This window comes from Bos grunniens, chromosome 4 (assembly GCF_055505025.1).
Source record: "Bos grunniens cultivar Pamir isolate PY7600 chromosome 4, Bosgru_T2T1.0, whole genome shotgun sequence".
Lineage (NCBI taxonomy): Eukaryota > Metazoa > Chordata > Mammalia > Artiodactyla > Bovidae > Bos > Bos grunniens.
The window spans coordinates 68,177,956-68,201,660 of NC_141168.1; the positions used below are offsets into that span (position 1 = coordinate 68,177,956).

The following is a 23,705-nucleotide window of genomic DNA, read 5'->3' on the forward strand; positions in this document are numbered from 1 at the left end:
ACACGTCTAAACAACACCAAACACGGGGTTAGGGGATAGACAGAGGGAAGCAGGGTAGAAATAGCCATACATAAATCTGATGGTAGAGTTCATAGGACTGAAACATCTCAGTGAATGCAGTGGAAATATACCCACAAGCAAAGCAGATGATTTTCACCACTGCCCATGCTGGCACATGTCAGAGAACAGCTGAGGCCTAAATGCACTCTCCTGACAGAAAAACCTGGCTGTCACATGTGCACCTGAATCCCCAGAGAAAGTCACTGAGCTCTTCCTTGACCAAGTTAAAGACCTGAAATGAAAAGAGTCATCACATGGATTGAATTTACTTGACGATAACTGAGTTGCCTACCAACAGGTAGAAAGTAAATTTGCACCAGAAATACATTCCATTTATAAAAAAATTAATTTTTGTAGAAGCGAGCTATGACCTGTGAAAATATCAAGCCCACTGCATGTGTCTTCTAGTCTGAAGATGGCAGAGATGGCAAATGTATTATTGTGAAAAATAACTGCAACTGAGGAGCACACGATGACACTGGGAAAAAAGTCTCTTCTGTCTTTTAGCCTCATTTCCTGGTACCATTAGCTTCTTAATTCTCAGCAATTGTAAACAGACACCTCAAAGAATGACATGGATAATTATTACGGGTATCAAAATTCTCGTGAACATATTCTGAAATATCACACCCAGTGACTATGGGTATCTGCTCATGCTCTCTGTAGCACTCAGCTCGTCACATGTTTCCCATGATGTTCTGCTGACCACTTTTGTCCCCTTGACCATTCTCAGACCGTTGTACTTCTCCCACTTGCTTACTTGAGCTGAGGTCCTCACTTCTTAAGGAACTGAATTCTTCCAACAATCTGTGGACTTAGAAGAGTATTCTGAATCCTAGATGGAAGTCCAGGCGCAGCCAACACCTGCCTGGCCTGCAGTCTTGTGCCACACTGGAAGCCATATCTGAACTTGTAACCCATGGAAACAGTGAGCTGGTCACTTTGTGTTGCTTTAAGCCACAGAGTCTGTGGCAATTTGTAAGGCAGCAGTAGAAAACTAATACAGGATTTTAATACACTGTTCTTTTGTATGTGCTTTGGTTCGGTCTGTACTAATATTTTTCTTTTTACATGATGTTTAATGGGTAACCTAGGTCATTTTAAATCACTTTTCCTAAAGAAATTTTCATATTTTGCAATGACAGAAAGAAAAAATAAAATGGCATCAGATTCCTGACAAACTGAGCTATTTGTCCCTTGATGCAATGTCTTAAAATCGCATCCCAATCACAAATATAAACTGACTTAAACTCCTGACAAATTGTCATTTAACTGTTAATCCTATTATTTTTCCTAATGTGGAAAAAAACTCCAGAAGCCTTCTGAGAAAAATTCTCTCCTCCAGCTACAATGATTACAAATTAAATCGCTGAGAATTAGTACCATCCATTTCACCAAGAAATGGGCTTCCCAGGTGCTCTAGTGATAAAGAACCCACCTGCCAATGCAGGAGACGTAAGAGACATGGGTCTGATCCCTGGTTAGGAAGATCCTGTGGAGGAGGGCTTGGCAACCCACTCCAATATTCTTGCTTGGAGAATCCCCATGGACACAGGAGCCTGGCAGGCTACATTCCATAAGGTGGCAAAGAATCAGACACAACTGAAGTGACTTACCCCCTCACACGCATTTCACCAAGAAGGAAAGTCATACGTGACCTAGGCCAGACTGCAGTTGTTCATTTTTCTCTAGCATTCTGATCTTGACAAGTTACAGTGTTACAGAGTTTTAATTCTCAGGAGATTTTCACTAAGGGTCAATTTCTCATAACATCCTAAATAAAGGTTTTTAGATCAATTCATTCATAGTAACATAAAGGGAAAGACCATGCTTACAATCATAGATTGGACTCAGTAAATAACCTTATCTTATAGATCTACCTCTGAAGTATGTTTGAATGTTCCTGTTGACATTGCTCCCTGCCAGTCGATCTTGTTTTGTTTTAGACAGCAATTATGAGTAAGTTACTCGAAATTATTCTTTTAAAAGTTCTCAGTCTTTCTAAATAAAATAATCATGCGTGCATGCTAAGTCACTTTAGAAGTATCCAACTTTTTGCGACCCTACGGACTGTAGCCCACCAGGTTCATCTGTCCATGAGATTCTCCTGGCAAGAATACTGGAGTGGGTTGCCATTTTCTACTCCAGCGGATCTTCCCAAGCCAAGGATCAAACCCATGTCTCCTGCATTGCAGGCAGATTCTTTACCACTGAGCCACTGGGGAATAATTATGGCAAAAAAAGACATAGAAACTCATTCTCTTATTTCCATAAAAAAGAGAATGAATAATCAGATTTTTGGACCACTGTTCCCATCTCCATTTTCCTTTGGCATAATTTTCAGATCTTGTATTTATAGGAATATCGCGATCTAGTCTAATAATAGACCAGCTACTAGTAAAACAGTGGGCCAGTTAAGTACTTTCCTAAGAATCAGACCAAAGACCAAAGGAAGATGCATCTGTCTAGTGTAGGTCTAACTAACACTTCTAAATTTTGTGATGAGAGCATCTATACTGAAAGAAAACATAGGCCACCCAAGGTTACTTTCTACAGATGAGGCAACCTAACTTCTTAAAGGACAGTCCAAAGCAAGAAAGACAAAAGTGTTCTACCAGTCTCTTGACAGTCAAAAAAATAATATCTATTGAAAAATGTATTATGCTCAAGAGAATATACTTGACATCTTATGAAATGTAAGCACAGAAAATGTTTTATGAAGACAAAACTGATTCATCAACCCAAGACAGCATTATAAAAGAGGTCACAGTGCAGTGCATGATTATTTCATTCCTTCCATCAGTGTTTACTGGGTGTCTCACTCTCTGAGGGGATTTCAAGACTTCCAAGGCAGTCCCAGTTCTCAAGCTCTCTAGGTAACTATGCTTTGGTTCCTGTTATGACAGTGTTGCATGCTCCTTCTAGGTAACTCCTTAGCAGTGACTGAATGTCATTGTGACCACATTCAAATATGTTCACCTCCAATCTCTCACTATAAGGATACCCCGTGAGGTTTTTTGGCACTTTCATTCCTACTATTGGTAGGAATGTAAATGCTTCTGACTAGCTGGTTTTATTATCAACTCTACTATATATGCCCTTCATGTTCAAATTAAGAGCACAGCCACTATTTATTGAGTGCCAAATATTTAACGTTCATTACTTTTATTTTTTATAATAACCCTGAAAGATGTAATATTAAGATGCCCATTTTACAGATGCAGAAATAGAGGTTGAGAGAGATCAATGACTTACCCAAGTCTAGGAAGAAGCACTGAATTTGGAATCACATAATCTTTTATAGGGGCTTCCCAGTTGGTGCTAGTAGTAAAGGACCCACCCGCCAATGCAGGAGACATAAGAGATGCGGGTTCAATCCCTGGGTAGGGAAGATCCCCTGCAGGAGGACATGGAAACCCATTCTTGTATTTTTGCCTGGAGAATCCCATGAACAGAGGAGCCTGGTGGGCTACAGTCTATAGGGTTGCAGAGTCGGACATGACTAAAGCAACTTAGCATGCATTCATGCAGTCTGTTAAAACCTTGTGAGCTATATAATCATAAGCAAATGACTTACTTTCTGTATATCTCAGGGTCCTCTTATGTAAAAGGAGATAAAAAGGACCCATCTCATTAGGTTGTTGTCTTGATAAAGTTAACTACTAGACATGAAATTGTAAAGCATCATCCAGATATAAGAACTGCTCTTATAACTTATATATAACCAGCACATAGATTTTTAAGCCTCTACAATGTACACTATTCCAACTAACAAGATAAAAAATATCTCAGTAACAATACAACATAACAATGTGACATTATCCTACTGAAATTCTAATATATACCTGAACTAAGGCTTTAGATCAATTTACTTCTATGACTCAAAAAAATTAAAATGGTGCCAATTTATCATAATCTTCTATTGGCTGAAAAGTAAAAAGAATTTACATGCCCCTGGAAACACATGAATTAAAATAATCAACATCTAAATCCATGATACAGTTTGTACATCTCCTTAGTTTTTGCTGTTCAGTTGCTAAGTCATGTTCAATTCTTTTGCGACCCCATGGACTGTAGCCTGTCAGGCTCCTCTGTCCATGGGGTTCTCCAGGCAAGAACACTGGAGTTGGTGGCCATTTCCTTCTCCAGGGGATCTTCCCAAACCAGGGATCAAAGCCGCATCTCCTGCATTGCAGGTGGACTCTTTACCACTGAACCATCAGAGAAGCCCCATGCATCCCTTTACTCTATCTCAAAGATACAATGGAACTAGAATAGATTGAAAAAAAAGTATATTAAACTTCAACAAACACAGATTCAGTGCTTATAGTAGTCCCAACACTCTGTTAGGCACTAAGGAAATTGAGGTAAATAAAGCAGAGACCCTGAGCTCAAGTAATCCCATTCTAAAAATAGTCCACTTATCTGGAAGAATAAATGCTATCCTGTTAAGTATCAATATACAGCAAGAATAAGAAAATCAGAAAATTGGCCTTATGGCTTCCATCCCACAAGATGATTGTACTATTCGCCTACTTTACGTAATGAATCCAAGTTTGTAGAACCTATTTCTCTAGTTGGTTGTACTTTAAAAAAAAAAAAGAAAGAAAATTTTAGGCAACTCATAAATAATAAATTATAATCAGACTATTAATATTAATAGAAACTATAACATGTTAGCTAATAACATTTAGCTTTTGAGATTGGTGTCATAGAGTTTATTCAGGTCCTTCTACAAGTGCCAGTTCTATCGTCAGTGACAGAACTTTCTCCTGGACAAACCAAATGAAGAATAGTGATTCTTTCTATTGTATGACAAGTCATCTTTAATCTTGAGAAGTACTAAGAGGTCTAGATAGAATATTCCTCACTATTCAAAAATCAGAGAAGTAGAAAAAGGTAAAAACCTTTTTATACTAAGTAAGCTTCCAAAAATACATCATAAAATAACAAGACAATAGTTAAAGAAGTCAAGTGGTCAGCATTGTAATTGCTTGTACTTACACCTGGAGGTGCAAGTAGGTTGAGCCAGGTGGGAGGAGGGCATAAAGGTTAACAGTGGTATACCCCACCAAACAAAACCTAGGTTTCTTACGAAAAGAATATTTGCATCATGAGTTTGGACTCCTAAGCTGCTTTTATTAGCTGTGTATTTTAGCTGGTTTTTGAAGGGTCTACTGCCCATGGTCAACATGCTGAGAATCGCACAACTCTAGGGAACACCATTTACATACATAAACTATAATGTAAATGTCACCCTCTGGAGCTGGTCTTATTCTATGTGTAAGAGAGTGGAGGAGGGGAGAGATGGAAAATGATGATAAGGTAGGTCAGAATGCTGTAGGGGAAGAAGGCCAGCAGATATACACCATCCAGCTAAGCCTGAGCACCTAATCTGGAATTATACCAAATACTTACATATACCCCTAACAGGGGCTTGGGGGTACAGTTTTCAAATATATACTCCCAAATAACATACTACCATATATGTCACTTTTCATAGCATTGTGTTAGCGTCCTTATAAAACTATTTAAAACTCAACTATTTGACCAAAACATTTTCTTAGATTCAAGTGAATTTGAAAATATATGCCCCTGTACTGTGGAATATCTATTGAACATATTCAGAATATTCTCCAGATGTTGAATATGAACTGAAAATTCTGCCTTATATGGTGTTATACTTATTTTTGTAACAAATTTTAAGAAGGTGGTTTTTTTTTTTAAGAAGTCTGTCATACTAGTATCACATCCTATTTTTTATATTAGATAATTTATACATATTTCTGGGAATTCCAGAAATTTGACTTAAATAAAACACCTTTCACTTAAATCACATTTTACCTTCTACATATATCATGCAAGATATATATCTGCATGGCCTTCCCTGGTGGCTCAGACAGTAAAGAATCCACCTGCAATGCAGGAAACCTGGATTCAATCCCTGGGTTGGGAAGATCCCCTGGAGGAGGGCATGGCAACCCACTCCAGTATTCTTGCCTGGAGAATCCCCACGAACACAGTAGCCTGGCGAGCTATAGTCCATGGGGTCACAAACAAGTCAGACACAATTGAGCAACCAATCACAGCACATTTATCTGCATGATATTTCATCTTGGTTTACCTTCAACACACACATAAATACATACAAACAAAAACACATATACCCATACACACAATGTGAGTCCTCAATTCTATAAAGTAACAATCTATTTTATGATATAAATTCAGGTGAAGAACGCCTAGTGAATAAGATCATATATCTATCACACATTTCTATGATTTTTCAATAACAGAAAAGCAGTCTTTTACAAAGACATTATTCTCAGACAATCAATCTGAATGGCATCTAGTATATTCATTCAATGATTGACATTTACTGGTGAAAAAAATGTTAGTACTTAAGTTGGTATAGAGAGGAAAAACTTTTGACTGACAAACAGTATGAACATATGTAAATTAATAATGAGAACAAACTTTAAATTTAAAATGAATAATTATAATAGCTACTATTTTTAATCATCTACTACTACTGATATGTTTATCATGCACTATTGCTCTTTTATACTTTGTAAAAATCATGTCATTTGGTTCAGAGTAATTAAACAAAATTTCAAGATATTGCATCTGGAACTCAGACCTAGATTATCTAAATCCAAAGCCCTCAAATCTGTACTGAACTGTCTATGAAAAGAGCTCAAAGTATTTTAAAGTATAGAGACAACTGAGTGACTTTCACTTTCATTTTCATTCTCATAGAGATTCTAAAAAATAAAACAGAACTTTTGTTTTTGCTTTGCTTTCCTACACTTGCTTAGAAAATGCTTTTTAATTCCAGTTCACCTAGATTTAGGAGCCCATTCTAGCCCTTATAAATTTTAAATAGGATTTCATGATAGGGAGTATTTTGGATATATCCTCAGCAAGGTGACAGAATCAATGGAGTCATGCTAGCTGTCAGTCTCTGGGTAATGAAGACATACCAAATCACCATTTAACTGCTTAAATTTTCCTCTTAGCTTATTACTAAGTTAACATTCCTTACAGATTTAAATTGTAGAAGTCTTTTCATTCTATTTTAGAATCATAGGCCACTGACAACAACAAAGTCATGGACTATTGTAACTGTACTTGCTATCTACAAGCCACTTCCCTGACTCACCATATCATACACACATGCAAATCATAACCTCTCTGAAGTTTAGCTTTGCTGTCTGATAAATGGGCATAATGGTTTTGGTTTAACATATTAAAAGCAATTTTTTAAAATAACAGAAGATATCACACATATGTCAAGTTTTAGGTGAAGGAAAGATAAGCTGATGATACGTATTTCATTGTATCAAGCATTTATTCAACAGATATTTAAGAAGCATCTTTTAGATGTAAGATCCCTTGAGACAGAAAGAGTGAGGAATAAATATAGGTGAAACAAAAGGAGACTCTGCAACATAGCCTTCTTAAGTGGAGGATGCTAAACTCATGAATTACTACAAATAAAACAATATAGATGTCAAACACATTCTAGAACACTTTACAATATCTGATTTTTAATTAAAAATTAAGATGGCGTGTTAACTACTTTTTTGTAATTGATGGCATGATGTAATTTTATATTCACTTGGCAAAGCAACAAGATCCAAATCCTTGGCAAGATACATATTCTGACTATTGAAGAGAATCTTACTCAGTGTGTTTTAGATTTTTTTTTTTTTTTTTTTTGGTGGCTGAAATATGAGGGCCCAAGGAAGAATGTTCCCAGGACTATTTGTGACTGCCCCTTCTTTCCTCTTCTTCTTAACAAGGTCAGTCAGATTCGTGCAGATCCTGTAGGTTTGTAAAAGGTCCTTATCACTGCCTGCTGATCACTGTTCCAGCTGGGACAATGAGGGTTCATCCAAAAGCACAGCTTCCTCTCGCCTATTGACAGGAAACCCTGCCTGTGACTAGCTGCACAAGCCTTGCTCAGTGCTGGCAGGGCAGCAGCTCCAGAGCTGGGAAGAAAAACAATTTTTAAACCTGGTGTTTGTGCAATAAAGTATCAGATGGTGGTGAGACGGAAAGGCTAATCTGTTTTAAATACTCATATCACCACAGTCTTCCCCAGAATTCTGCTGTATACAGATCTATGATATTTACAAAAGAACTTATAAGTTCAAAATAAAATTATTTTCAGTTTAAGACACCTAGGAACTTAGAAACTTCATATGTAAAGAGACGTGGTAAGGCTCCATAAAAGAATGAGAAATGTTTTAAAATGAAGTAGCTTTTCTAAAGGACCTTCTAGAAATGGGTTTCAAATGCTTGAATTTTTATGTTAAGTTTAGAAAACTGTGTTGGACCCCTTTTTGAAAATTGTTCTTAAAAATATGTACCAAACTGTCTTAATAACATTATCAGGGCAAAACTTAAAATGAAAAGCACCAGCAATGAAACACTGAATGTCTTATTTTCATGGATCATTTTTCATCTATACTGCTTGAAAAAAATGCATGAATTATGAGATTTTTGTTTATATATCTGATTGGAGGCATCAGAGGAAGAAAATGAACCATATCTATGATGTGCTACACTGAGAAGCTGATGAGAGAACACAGACAGAGATGTCTATCAGGTAGTTGGGGATTTAGACCTAGCATTTCAGACAAAGACCATCGGAGCTACTGAAACAAGAAAAAAATGCCAAAGGAGAGAAAAGATAAGAAGGTTAAAAACAAAGTCTCAAAAAAATGAGTATTTGAAAAATGAAGAGAGAAGAAAACAACTAATTTTATTAATGTCTATGTAAATAAAAAGAAAAACCAAGAGATTATGTAAACCTAGAGGTGACCAGGAAATGATGCAGGTCATCAAAATTGGCATAGATTTTGACAAAGAGACAACAATTTCAGTAGACTGCTGAGGGCAGAAGCTAGATTGCTAAAAGAACTGACTGCAAATGAGTACATGATTAGGCAATGGAGGAAACATGAATAGATAGTTCATTCAAAAACTTAATGGGTAAAAATCAGAACATTTGAGAGGGGAGAAACCTTGAGGGAAGATTCCTGCTCTTAAAAAAAAAAAAAAACTCAAGTGGTGAAATTTGAACAGAGATTGAAAAAGGATAGGAATCTTTTGTCCTCAAGGGGAAAAAGTCTATTTTAAAAAATTAAGATTCCAAAGAAACAAAAATTAAGGTTTGGGCTGTTCCTGTACACACTCCAGCAGGCCACACCAGTCAGCATTTAGGAATTCCCTCTCCTGTAACAGCGCAGACTTAAGCCCAGGACAACGCAGGCAGTTTGCTATTCGTTTGCCTTTCCTTTGGTAAGAGAGTCTGAACATCCTGTGGTGAACCGAAGGCATCCCTGACCTTTCCTGCCCTCTCTTCCCTCAGGCACCCCACACCCACACTCCACCTCTCTCCTTTTCCCCCCTGAAGCTGAATTTGTCTTGGAAATTCAAACCTAGCAAATTAAGATGATTAAAACAAGCTAGGCAAATATCTCTGACAATCCAGGAGGGATTCATTCTACTGGAAACTGAATTTTTTAAAAGAGAGAGAAAGAAGGAAAGTTATAGAGGAAATAGAGATAAAACTTGATTACTAGGAGCCTGCTTGGTGGTCCAGTTTCCTGGGTCAACAAGTTGGCCCAAACTTGCAGAGCTGGCTAAAGTACACAAAGCAACAGAGCCAATCAGCTAACTCACCAGAGGAGAGAATGCTTCCCAACTTTAGGCCAAAGCCCTGTGAGGTTAACGCCCCTTCCTCAAAATTGGAACCCAACCGGTGTAAAATAGGGTCTGATAAATAGAGAAGTAATGTTGTTTCTCAGAAATAACATACATATATTCTCATCTCAAAGCTTTACCTTTCCCTGCTACCCCTTCCTGCTGAAATCTTCCTCAACTTTAAAATCCAAACACTACCTCCTCAGCAAATTTTGCAAAATTAACAAACTGGAATCCTTTTCTAAGTGACAAGATCTTAAATCTTTTTGAAGAGCATACAATGTCAGGAACTGTGCACTGCTGCTGTGGATAGTCTTCTCTGCATCTCTGATTTTTTCTTCTTAATTCTATAATATTTTTCATTAATTGATAATATCTTTATCCATGTATTTGTTTATTCTATGACTCTTCCTACAACAATATAAGATCCACAAGCACTGGCAATTTATTTCGTTTACAAATATATCCCCAGAACTTTAAAGAGTGTCCAGCACATAGTAGGCACTAAGCATATATTTGTTAAATTAATCAGTAAACCAACTAGTCAATCCTGTCATTTAATCCTCATAGCCTCTTGTGAAATAGAAATTAATTTGCACGTTTCTTTCAGATAAAAATTAATATGAGGAAATCAAGGATAATAGAAAACTAGTAAGTGACATCAATAATAATGACATAAACAATCCAGGTCCTTCTGAAGACAAAACTCCATTATTTCCACTTAACATCGCCTATAGTGCTTGTGGCACACTGCCTTGCGTGCTCACTTATGTCCTCACCTCTCATACCCACAGGACTGTGAGCTCCCTATGAATAGGCTTCATTCTTCATATTTCCTCTCATATTATCCCTATGACTTGAAGATAATGGCTTTTCACCAAACGTTTATGAGTTGAATTTCCTCATCTCCACTCTAGGCAGTAACTAAACTTGAGACTAATTCATCCTTACAACCTTTATTCACAAAAGGAATGTGCAGTTTTACACAGCTAAACCAAGAAAAGTGATTTTTATCTCAACTAAATGACTGTAATACAGGACAAAGGGACATCAGCATATCTAATAAAACAAGTGAAACTGCTGCTGGAAAAGAGTCTGAACAGAAAAACAACAGGACATTTCAGGAGGACAGGTAGTAAGGATATCAGCGAAGAGGCAGGAAGACTGGGAAGACACACCTGGAGATTAGAGAACAGACCCAAGTTTGCTGGGAAAATTGACAGCCACTGGGGTGATAATCACTTCATGGCAAATAGATGGGGAAACAATGGAAACAGTCAGAGACTTTACTTTCTTTGGCTCCAAAATCACTGCAGATGGTGACTGCAGCCATGAAATTAAAAGACACTTGCTCCTTGGAAGAAAAGCTATGACAAACCTAGACAGCATATTAAAAAACAGAGACATTACTTTGCCAACAAAGGTTCATGTAGTCAAAGCTACGGTTTTTCCAGCAGTCCTGTATGGATGTGAGTTCAGTTCAGTCATTTGGTCATGTCCAACTCTTTGCGATCCCATGGACTGTAGCATGCTAGGCTTCCCTGTCCATCACCAGCTGCCGGAGCTTACTCAAACTCATGTCCATTGAGTCAGTGATGCCATCCAACTATCTCATCCTCTGTCGTCCCCTTCTCCTCCTACCTTCAATCTTTCTCAGCATCAGTGTCTTTTCCAATGAGTCAGTTCTTCGCATCAGGTGGCCAAAGTATTGGAGTTTCAGCTTCAGCATCAGTCCTTCCAATGGATATTCGGGACTGATATCCTTTAGGATGGACTGGTTGGATCTCCTTGAAGTCTAAGGGACTCTCAAGAGTCTTCTCCAACACCACAGTTCAAAAGCATCAATTCTTCAGCGCTCAGTTTTCTTTATAGTCCAACTCTCACATCCATACATGACTACTGAAAAAAACCATAGCTTTGATTAGATGGATCTTTGTTGGCAAAGTAATGTTTCTGCTTTTTAATATGCTGTCTTGCCTGGAAAATCCCATGGACAGAGGAGCCTTGTAGGCTGCAGTCCATGGGATCGTTAAGAGTCGGGCACGACTGAGCGACTTCACTTTCACTTTTGACTTTTATGCATTGGAGAAGGAAATGGCAACCCACTCCAGTGTTCTTGCCTGGAGAATCCCAGGGACAGGGGAGCCTGGTGGGCTGCTGTCTATGGGGTCGCACAGAGTCGGACACGACTGACGCGACTTAGCAGCAGCAGCAGCAGCTAGGTTGGTCATAGCTTTTCTCCCAAGGATCAAGCATCTTTTAATCTCATGACTGCAGTCACCATCTGCAATGATTCTGGAGCCCAAAAAAGTAAAGTCTCTGACTGTTTCCATTGTTTCCCCATCTATTTACCATGCAGTGATGGGACTGGATGCCATGATCTTAGTTTTCTGAATATTGAGTTTTAAGCCAACTTTTTCACTCTCCTTTCACTTTCATCAAGAGGCTCTTTAGTTCTTCTTCACTTTCTGCCATAAGTGTGGTATCATCTGCATAGAGGTTATTGATATTTCTCCCAGAAATCTTGATTCCAGCTTGTGCTTCATCCAGCCCAGCATTTCTCATGATGTACTCTGCATAAAAGTTAAATAAGCAGGGTGACAATATACAGCCTAACATACTCCTTTCCCAATTTGGCACCAGTCTGTGGCTCCATGTCCAGTTCTAACTGTTGCTTCTTGACCTGCATACAGATTTCTCAATAGGCAGGTCAGGTGGTCTGGTATTCCCATCTCTTTCAGAATTTTCCAGTTTGTTGTGATCCACTCAATCAAAGGCTTGGCATAATCGATAAAGCAGAAGTAGATGTTTTTCTGGAACTCTCTTGCTTTTTCGATGATCCAATGGATGTTGCCAATTTGATCTGTGGTTCCTAGGCCTTTTCTAAATCCAGCTTGAACATCTGGAAGTTCACGGTTCATGTACTGCTGAAGCCTGACTTGGAGAATTTTGAGCATTACTTGGAGAATTTTGAACATCGCTAATAGAAGCAGAAAATATTAAGAAGAGGTGGCAAGAATACACAGAACTATACAAAAAAATCTTCATGACCCAGATAACCATGATGGTGTGATCACTCACTTAGAGCCAAACATTCTGGCATGTGAAGTCAAGTGGGCCTCACGAAGCATCACTACAAACAAAGCTAGTGGAAGTAATGAAATTCCAGTTGAGCTATTTCAAATCTTAAAAGATGATCCTGTGAAAGTGCTGCAGTCAATATGCCAGCAAATCTGGAAAGCTTAGCAGAGGCCACAGGACTGGAAAAATCAGTTTTCATTCCAATCCCAAAGAAAGGCAATGCCAAAGAATGCTCAAAATACCACACAATTGCACTCATCTCACACTCTAGCAAAGTAATAGACGTGAAAGTTGGACTATAAAGAAAGCTGAGCACTAAAGAATTGATGCTTTTGAACTGTGGTGTTGGAGAAAACTTGAGAGTCCCTTGGACTGCAAGATCAAACCAGTCAATCCTAAGGGAAATCAGTCCTGAATGTTCATTGGAAGGTCTGATGCTGAAGTTGAAACTCCAGTGCTTGGCCACCTGATGTGAAGAACTGATTCATTGGGAAAGACCCTGCTGCTGGGAAAGATTGCAGGAGGAAGAGAAAGGGATGACAGAGGATGAGATGGTTGTATGACATCAGCAGCTAGATAGACATGAGTTTGAGTAAACTCTGGGAGTTGGTGATGGACAGGAAAGCCTAGCATGCTGTAGTCCATGGAGCCACAAAGATTCAGACAGGACTGAGCGAATGAACTTAACTGAACTAGGGTGGTAATAGATGCTGGATGCTTCTATCTTCACAAGAGCAAGTGAGTTCTAAACTCTGGACTCTCAATAGGGCAGTTCATGAACTAGTAACCATTTATATATTTTAGATTCCTATTGTTGCTGTAACAAATTACCATGTATTTAGAGTCTTAAAGCAACATATATTTATTATCTTACACTTCTGGGCGTCAGAAGTCCAAAATAGGTTTTTACAAGGGCTAAAACTAAAGTTCCACCAGGGCTATGTTGCTTCTGTAGGTTCTAAGAAAAAACCCTTTTGTTGTTATCTTTTCCAGCCTCCAAAGGCCAGCTGCATTCTGCAGTTAGTGGTCCCCTTTCAAGTCCTATATCCAGGCAAGCAATCACATCACCCCAACTTCTGCTTCTGTCCTTCACATCTGTTTCTCTGATTCTCCCACCTCCCTCACTTCTTTATAAGGACCCTTGTGATGATTTTAGGCCCACCCAGGTAATCCAGAATAATCACCTCATCTCAAGTTCTTTAACTTTTATTTGCATTCCTTTAAATCACATTTGCAAATGTTCTACTCTTGAGCTGTACCTTTGTAACCAGTAGATGTCTACCATCAAAAAGACAAGCAGTAACAAATGCTGGTGAGACTGTGGAGAAAATTAAACGCTTGTACACTCTTGTTGGAATGTGAAGTGGTACGGCCATTACAAAAAACTGTATGGCGTTTTCTTAAGAAATTTAAAATAGAACTACCATATGATCCACCAGTTCTATTTCTAGGTATGTATCCAAAGTAAATATCACTATCTCCAAGAGTTATTTATACTTATATGTTCATTGCAGTGTTATTCACAATAGCTAAGGTATGAAAACAACTTAAGTGTCCATCAATGGTTAAACAAAGTTTTATACATTGTCTTCATACAGTAATTTTATTGTGTGTGTGTATACATACACACACACACACATATATGTAAACACACACATAATAAAAGAGATCCTGAAAATTCTGAGATTCAACGAGTTTGACAAAAGCTGTATGGGGGCTTCAAGTCTTTATATCAACAGTGCTATTTGGAGAGGTTTGCAAACCTAATTAAATGTACTACATCTAAGACAAACTACTTAAATAGACCTAATGACTACTATAAGGAAAATATTATAACGTAATTAATACAATAGCATTTGTTCCATGTACTATATAATTTTCACTTTTATCTTTAGGAGAATTACTTGACACTACACAAATGAAAAGAATTTATTTTAAATAAAACATAATTTTATAGCAGAGCAACTTTTGTTTCAGGTAATGATTTTAACTGATAAGGAATCTGGAAATTTTTTCTCCTTCAGTGGTGATTCTAATTTTCCCCCATCTTTTCAAATTTCTCAGTAGAAAGTGGAAAATCTCTGATCTACACCATCTGTTTGCCTCATCTTGTGGTACATGCATTCCAATCTCTGCAACAGAAGGCTCAAGACAACCTGCCAATAAAATTCCTGAGATTGTCAAGACACAGAATACCTGTGAAAAAAAATTAAGATGAGCTTTTTTCATGGTTAAATTCTTCTCACACAACCTCTATCTCAGGGCACCACTGGCTTTAGCAACAGATTTTAGGTAAAACTAGAAAATGCCACACACAGAGACCTTCAATGATTTATTACACAAACAGGCAGTTTGCTGAGTTGGAATCCGTGAGTCACTCAGCCAACTGTGAGACAGAAGTGTGGGCTTCCATTTGCATTCATCTAAATGGCAATTAGCTGGTGGCAGACACATCCAACTTACATAAAGAATATAGATACAGGACTACCGAAAACCCTATCTATCTTGAATTCACAGTGATCACCCTTTGTACTGAACCCAAACAGGGTCACAAGAACAATGTATACAATCCTTTAAGTTCCACAACCATCATGGAGGTTGATGATGAATCTCTTTCTGAAACAAGAGACTGGGTGTAGCAACATTTTCTGAGCAGTTACTAAGGTGCCAGAAGTTACATTAAGAACTTTAAATGTATCACCTCAGTTAATCCTTTCAACTACCCAGTGAATTATTGGGTTGGCCAAAAAGTTTACTCAGATTTTTCTGTAAAACCTTATGGAGAAACACAAACAAACTTTTGGCCAAATCAGTATATAGTACTAACTGATCGACTTTTCAGATGGAGAAATTGAGACAGAGGACTTAAGTAATTTGCCTGGAGTTGAATATCTAGTAAACCCAAACCCGAGGATATACACTCAAAGAACTTGTCTAGAAATTTCATATGCTCACCCACTGGGCTATGCAGCATTTATACCAAGAAACTATTATTTTTAATGAAGGGAATGAAACTGAGCAGAACTGTGGGGCTCCTGGGCATGGAAGCCTCTCTGTGTCCCCCACATCTTGTTTTTAAGAAACAGACTCCATCCTCCATGACCTTCCCTGAGTTCCAAAGGGAAAATTCAAACAGTTGCTAATCAGGGAAAGGAGGGGATGCAGCAACAAGGGAGGAGCAGCCAAGAAGTCATAGTGCAGTCTTGGGTAGGGCCCTGGTTCTGCCTCAAGGATACACAAACAATGTCTTTGAGCTCTTTACAGAACTAAACCCCCCACAGATGGAAAGTGTTGGCAGTCTTTGCTACAGAAAAGACCATCTGAGGCTAGATTAAAAGAACCAGAGAAATTTATCAAGGGACTACCTGAAGCCAGCTTAAAGGGTGCAGGCCCTGCACACACTCTAGTCTTATCAGCCACTCTGCCCCTGCACTGTTGCTATAAATCTCTCACCAAATTCTCTCTGGTGGGGTCACACAATTTTTGAGGATTAGGAGCCTACTGTGTCTCCTTTTGTCTGACAAATTAATAAAATTATTATGCTGGGAAAAGCAGCCTTTGGAGGATGAAACACTTTATAGGCATGTGGAGGTGAGTGGGTGAGAAAAAGAGCAGTTTAGAAAGAACAGACCCACAGGCAAACTTTACACTTTATACGATGTTGAATCATTTCTACTCAGAGAATAATCACGGGGATATCAACTTGTTTGCAAAATATAAAATATTCAGACTAATTTCTTCAGCAATAGGAATTTATTTTCTCATAATAAGATGTAATCAGTAAATACATTTCAAGAGGTAGTCACTTCAGGAATTCAATAATGTTATCAAGGATCTCTTATCTATAATATCTATTCTTTTTTCAGGGTGTTGCCAGTGTTTCTTCTCATAGTTTCAAAATAGCTGCAACAATTTTACAGACTCTTACTGTTTATACTAATTTAATAGATTTTATTGAATGAATGTTTCTCCATTTGCTTTATCCTCTTAGGACAATTTCCAGAGACTTTAAATAATTCTTTTTTTTTTTTTTAATGTTCACCAGTTAAATTGTCATTTTACTGGGGATAGACGCCTTCTCTCCAGTACTCTTGCCTGGAAAATCCAATGGACGGAGGAGCCTGGTGGGCTGCAGTCCATGGGGTCACTAAGAGTCAGACATGACTGAGCAACTTCACTTTCACTTTTGACTTTCATGCATTGGAGAAGGAAATGGCAACCCACTCCAGTGTTCTTGCTTGGAGAATCCCAGGAACGGGGGAGCCTGGTGGGCTGACGTCTATGGGGTCGCACAGAGTCGGACACGACTGAAGCAACTTAGCAGCAGTAGCAGCAGACGCCATCTAGATCCTTACTCTGTTATTCTGAAAGTCTAGTCTTTCAAGGTTTCTTGAGACTAGGCTTCCAAATTGTGCTACATCACCTCTGTTACATTTTGTTGACAGAATTAGGTTACAAAATATCCTAAATTGAAGAAGTGAGGAAACAGACTCCACTTCTAATTAAGGAGAACCACAATTTCTATTGCAAGGGACTTCGATACAAGGAAGTTTAGATAGCTGAGGCCATAGTCAGTTCACTATCAGGAGAAACATCTTTCTGAGAACTCCCCAGTAGGTTTTTCCTGTGGCTTACTGGACAGGATTAAAGCACATGTCCATGGCCTAGCTGCACAAAAGACTGTGATAGTCAGTGTCTGACATTCTCAAGTCTATAACTATAAGCAGACTTTTCCAGCTTTAAGGGGAAGGAAGAAAATGGTCGCTTAATAGGCAATCCACATGTCTCCCAAAATGGAGTCTTACCTCAGTTTGAGAAGGCAGTTCTCAGTATTTAGCCAAGAACAGAAGAATCACTCAATGTCAAATATAATAAAAATAAAATATTCAAAAAACAAATAAATATTGAGTCTGTGATATATACTTTAGAAGATTTATGATAAGATGCTGGTTTTAGGACAAGAAAACTTTCATATAAAAATATATCAAACTATCAGAAGTTAAGAGAAAAAATGGACGGAGAAAAGTATTTCATTTGAATATGACACTTTCAACAAATTACTATCTAGTTAGAATAAGTGGACTTGATATAACTGGACTTGTTACATGACACCAAAAATAACAAGTGAAAGTGACATCTTTCCATCATTTGTAGGATTTTTTTTAGGCTCTTTCTATATGCTAAACAATTTGCTGTGTATTCCATGTGAAATTTCATTTAGTCTTCATAATAAACATATGAATTAGATTATTATTTTCCTCATTTTTCAAAAAGAAAAGAAATTGAACCTCATATAAGTTGATAAATTGTGGTTTGAGCTATCCCAGCTAATAAACGACTAAACTCCATATTCAAACCTCCACCAACCAGTCTCCACACTGTGAAATCTTAATGACGTGTTATGCTCTCATTACCAAACACATGTGGCTTTAGAAGGGAAAGAAAAAGAAGGAAAGCTTGGGAAAGTAGTAATTATAACATCAGTGAGATGATATCATTTCAGAAATTTTCCTCTGACAGATTTCTATAAATAAAGGGTCTTCATAAATCATGATGACCACATGAACAATAACAATTGTGTGCCAAAATTACTATTTATAAAACACACTTTTCACTCAATACATCAAGAATATCTTTTCACTAAGCTCAGTATCCTACAATATGGGTATAACTTATTTTAAAGTGTATCTACAATTAAAATTTGATTATTACATGTTCACAAAAATCTATTTCTTCTGTTGTCTAAAAACAAAGCTGGGAGTACATTTCCCAGCCTCCCATACTGTTGAGTAGCCATAGACTGTGTCTGGCCAATAAAATAGAAGCAGAAGTGATCTATGCCATTTATATACTCAGCATAAAGCATCTTCCATGTGACATCCATTTTCTTGTTATCACATGGGCCAGCCAAAGGCAGATGATCTCCTTCAGAGGAAGAAGGCCTCAGGAATCAAAAGATAGAAGAGGTTTGGGTCTTTGAATAATTATATGGATGTGCACTCACCAAGGATATCCATTTTGTAATTTGTTTGAACAAGAAATATGCTTTTCTGTATGTCGAGTCATAAAATTTTTTAATTTCTTTTATAGCTAGCGCTACTGTTACTTACTCTAAATAACATATGAACAATGCTTCAGAAGCCGTTTTTGTAGCTAACTCTTTGTGCAAACATTGATTATTTACTTAGTATGCATTCTTAGAAGTGGAATTTCTTGTCCACAAAAACAAGTTTTTAATTGCCTTCTAGAAAGCATTTGAAACACCAGAAAATCAGTGAGAGTTTCTTAAATAATTCACTTTAAAATTCAACAGTGTTTTTTTAATACAGGCAGATAACTTCTGTAAGGAATTTGCTAGAATCTTGTACTGGCTCTTCTACTTATGTTGCAAACTATATCTATATAACATACCTACCCTACCATTTATTTCAAGAATCAAATGTCATGGAATAGTATACATTTAAAATTATAAAACATAAGATAACACAAGTACAAATTAAATATGAATCTAGTTTCATATGTTAAATTAATAACTATAGTGTCAACATTTTTCTGCCTTGAAAACGTCACCCACTGAAACCTTGCCCATATGATCTTTAATTAGATTTTCACTTTGCTGCACTAGCATAGTAGCATTAGTGACTTAACAGTACAGATTTTCCTTCTTGTAATTTTTGTTCGCTCAAAATGAACTCAAGTTTTAGCTCAAACAAAGGTGGGAGAGTGAAATTTAAATGGGGAGGTGAAAGAAAAGGTACTAGAAGAGAAAAAGAGATAGCTGTTTATTTCATTTTCCTTTGAAAACTGCTGTGTTTCTGCTCCTGCTTTGACACTTGGAGGCTAGAAACTTTCCAACTATGTTGAACAGAACTTCTGTCTCCCCTTGGGAGCAGCAACAAGCCAAAGTAGACCACAGGAACCAATGAAAATACCTCATGCTATTTACAATGGATCACATTTCACCATTTCTGACAGATGGAACCTTTGGAGAAGAATATTAATGACCACTGAGAGATGACACTAGTCATTTAGGGAAACACTCAATAAATAAGCAAGTGATACTTGACACAGAGACTTCCCAGATTTGTAAAATACTTGGAAGCCAAAGGAAGGTTTTCCTGGGGCTTTGATCATTTTTTTAGGATGATAAAACTTAATTTCTGAACTCTCTGACGTAGTAAAATAGTTCACCAGTATCACACTACATTTTTAAAATCTTTTTTAAGATCTGTTACTTTATTTTTTCCTATAAATTCTGGATTTATATAACTTAGGAGTCATTCAAAAATATATGTTCTGTTTTCACCAGTTATGAATCAATAAGTTAGTATATCACAGATGCCTTGTATCAAGAAATTGTAGGTGACATCTTCAGTAGAGCCCCCGAAGTCCCCACAGTTGACAGCAGTTCAGTTCAGTTCAGTTCAGTCGCTCAGTCCTGTCCGACTCCTTGCAACCCCATAGATTGCAGCACACCAGGCTTCCCTGTCCATTACCAACTCCTAGACCTTGCTCAAACTCATGCCCATCGAGTTGGTGATGCCATTCAACCATCTCATCCTCTGTTGTCCCCTTCTCCTCCTGCCTTCAGTCTTTCCAGGCTTCACAATGTTTTCCAATGAGTCAGTTCTTCGCATCAGGTGGCAAAAGTATTGGTTTCAGCTTCAGTATCAGTCCTTCCAATGAATATTCAGGGCTGATTTCCTTTAGGATGGACTGGTTTGATCTCCTTGTAGTCCAAGGGACTCTCAAGAGTCTTCTCCAACACCACAGTTCAAAAGTATTAATTCTTTAGCACTGAGCTTTCTTTATGGTCCAACTCTCACATCTATACATGACTACTGGAAAAACCAAAGCTTTGACTATACAGACTTTTGTCCGCAAAGTCATGTTTCTGCTTTTTAATATGCTATCTAGGTTTGTCACAGCTTTTCTTCCAAATAGCAAGGGTCTTTTAATTTCAAGGCTGCAGTCACCATTTGCATTGATTCTGGAGCCCAAGAAAATAAAGTCTGTCACTGTTTCCATTGTTTCCCCATCTATTTACCATGAAGTGATGAGTTCAGAGGCCATCATCTTAGTTTTTTGAATGTTGAGTTTTAAGCCAGCTTTTTCACTCTCTTCCTTCACTTTCATCAAGAGGCTCTTTAGATCCTCTTTGCTTTCTGCCATAAGGGTAGTGTCATCTGCATATCTGAGGTTATAGATATTTCTCCCAGCAATCCTGATTCCAGTTTGTGCTTCATCCAGCCTGGCATTTTGCATGATGTACTCTGCATGTAAGTTAAATAAGCAGGTGACAATATACAGCCTTGATATACTCCTTTCCCAATTTGGAACCAGTCCATTGTTCCATGTTCGGTTCTAACTATTGCTTCCTGACCTGAATACAGATTTCTCAGAAGGTAGGTAAGGTGGTCTGGTATTCCCATCCCAGCAGCCACTGTACTAACCATAGACCTAGAAGGCACCCCTCGGGCACAGGCACAATAATCTCTTACTTGTCTTGACTAGAAAGCTCATTCACCATATTGTTGGACTGAGGAGAAGAAGGGTAACAAATACCTGCAAAGAAAACTAACTCTATGTTTCTTGAAGTGAGTTAAGTCCTATTTTACCTTAATATTTTTTTGTCCCCAAATCCATGATTACCAACCTAAAACACTGAAGAACAAGACTAAAGTTATTCTGACTAGAATAAAAAGAGATCATGTATATCCATTTTATTCAAATTCCTTGCCATAACACCATTATTACCAAACTCCTTTTAAAATGAGTCACAGTATTTCTCAATACAATTGATGACCAAAGACATTTCTCCCTACTCATTTTGGGAGCCCCACATTTTCTCAGATAAATTATCTAATATATCAAACATTGGACTCTCCTTTCAGAGATTAGTCACTAGAGCAAACAGTAAAAATCATCCTCCAACAGAGGTTTTTCTGGTATACAAGACCCTTGCTGTAAAGAAGAATAACAAGTACTCTCCAGAGAACTTCCCCAGGATTATCTCTAATAATCCCAGGAGGAAATCTTAGAAATACTGTGACTGCAAAAGACTGAAATATGTCAAAAATGCTAAGGGTCCAGGTATGTTCACTTTGCTGTTTTATATACAGAAAACACACACCACACAAAGTTAAATGAACATTTCAGACTTCCATTGGGGGAAAATTAGGAGACCTCGGTTCAATTCCTAGGTCAGGAAGATCCCCTGGAGAAGGAAATGGCAACCCACCCCAGTATTCTTGCCTGGAGAATCCCATGGACAGAAGAGCTGGTAGGCTACAGTCCATGGAGTTGCAAGACTTAGAGACCAAACCACCAGCACCAAAGATAAATTATTTGGTTCAGAAAGAATTCCATCAACAAATGTTGATGAACTTAAATACAAATACATGGTTAAATACAGTAGCAGAAAATCATATGGAATGCTGGATTTTACTGTAGCACAATTTCCTTAAAATTAAACTCCCTAGATAATGCTAGTAACACTACTACATTCATATCTTGCATTTTAAAGACAGAAGCATACTGAAAGAAATGTTTAATGAGCATTGAAATGTTGTTGGAGGAATTAAGCTATGAAAAAAGATTAAGAAAAAGGTATAATTTGCCAGGATAGCAACTAATCAGAAAGTAGAAGAGCATAAATGCCGTTAAAATAAGAAATCACTTAAGGTAGCCCATCAAGGGATATTAACAAAGAGTGATGATTGGAAAATATGAAAAAAAATTGAAAAATAAACAAAAGGAAAGTTCCTAACAATGAAATATTTTCCGTCTCTAGCGAGAAAATGGAAAAATCCATCAATTAGGTCTTGTTAAACTACACTATGCAGAATATTAGCCAAGCCTTGTATTTCTACTTCTCAACTTTTCACTCTGAGAAAATATGTGTGCTGCCCCCAACAGCAGAGTTCCTTAGGTTTTGGCTTATTTTCTTTATAAACTCCTCCTTCCACAAAAGTCAATGATAACCAGAAAGAACTATTAATAGTAAACATGACAGGTAGCCAAAGTGGAAACGAGAAGTACTCAATCAATACTAACCCCCAGTACCAGTAGATGTATTAATCCACCTAACTTTCTGGAAAAGGATCCTAATGGCTAACAAATGATTAGTAAGTCATTCCTAAAATAGCACTGAAGTTATCATTTCTATAGCATAAAGATTCATATCTATAGTTGTCTCAGTTCTCTAGAATAAATAAGTTTCAAATTTTCGTAATTATAGAGGAAATCTGATCTCCAATTCAGATAACAGGAACTCAATTCTTTACAAATGAAATGACATTTCCTTCACGATTAAAAAAGTTTACCATATAATGATAACCCTGTATGTGAGAGAGCAAAAGAGACACAGATGTATAGAACAGTCTTTTGGACTCTGTGGGAGAGGGAGAGAGTGGGATGATTTGGGAGAATGGCACTGAAACATGTGTAATATCATATAAGAAACGAATCGCCAGTCCAGGTTTGATGCAGGATACAGGATGCTTGGGGCTGGTGCACTGGGATGACCCAGAGGGATGGTATGGGGAGGGAGGTGGGAGGGGGGTTCAGGATGGGGAACACATGTACACCCGTGGCAGATTCATGTTGATGTATGGCAAAACGAATACAATATTGTAAAATAATTAGCCTCCAATTAAATAAATTTAAATAAAAAAAAGTTTACCATGTGTTTGAGTTAATCAAAGTAAATCAGATGTTCCATATTAATATCATCAGATATCAGCTTATTTCAGCACAAATAATATATCAGGTTAAAATTTAATATTAATGTTACTAAATATGAATGACTTGATACCCAAATAGTTTTGCATGTTCTGTGATGACAGCAG

At 37.6% G+C, this 23,705-nt stretch overlaps 1 long non-coding RNA gene across 1 annotated transcript in view; it reads left to right on the plus strand.

Moving 5' to 3' along the window:
* The window catches only part of LOC147374295 (uncharacterized), a 55,810-nt gene that overhangs the window by 26,450 nt on the left and 5,655 nt on the right, over positions 1 to 23,705 (plus strand). The window lies entirely within an intron of this gene.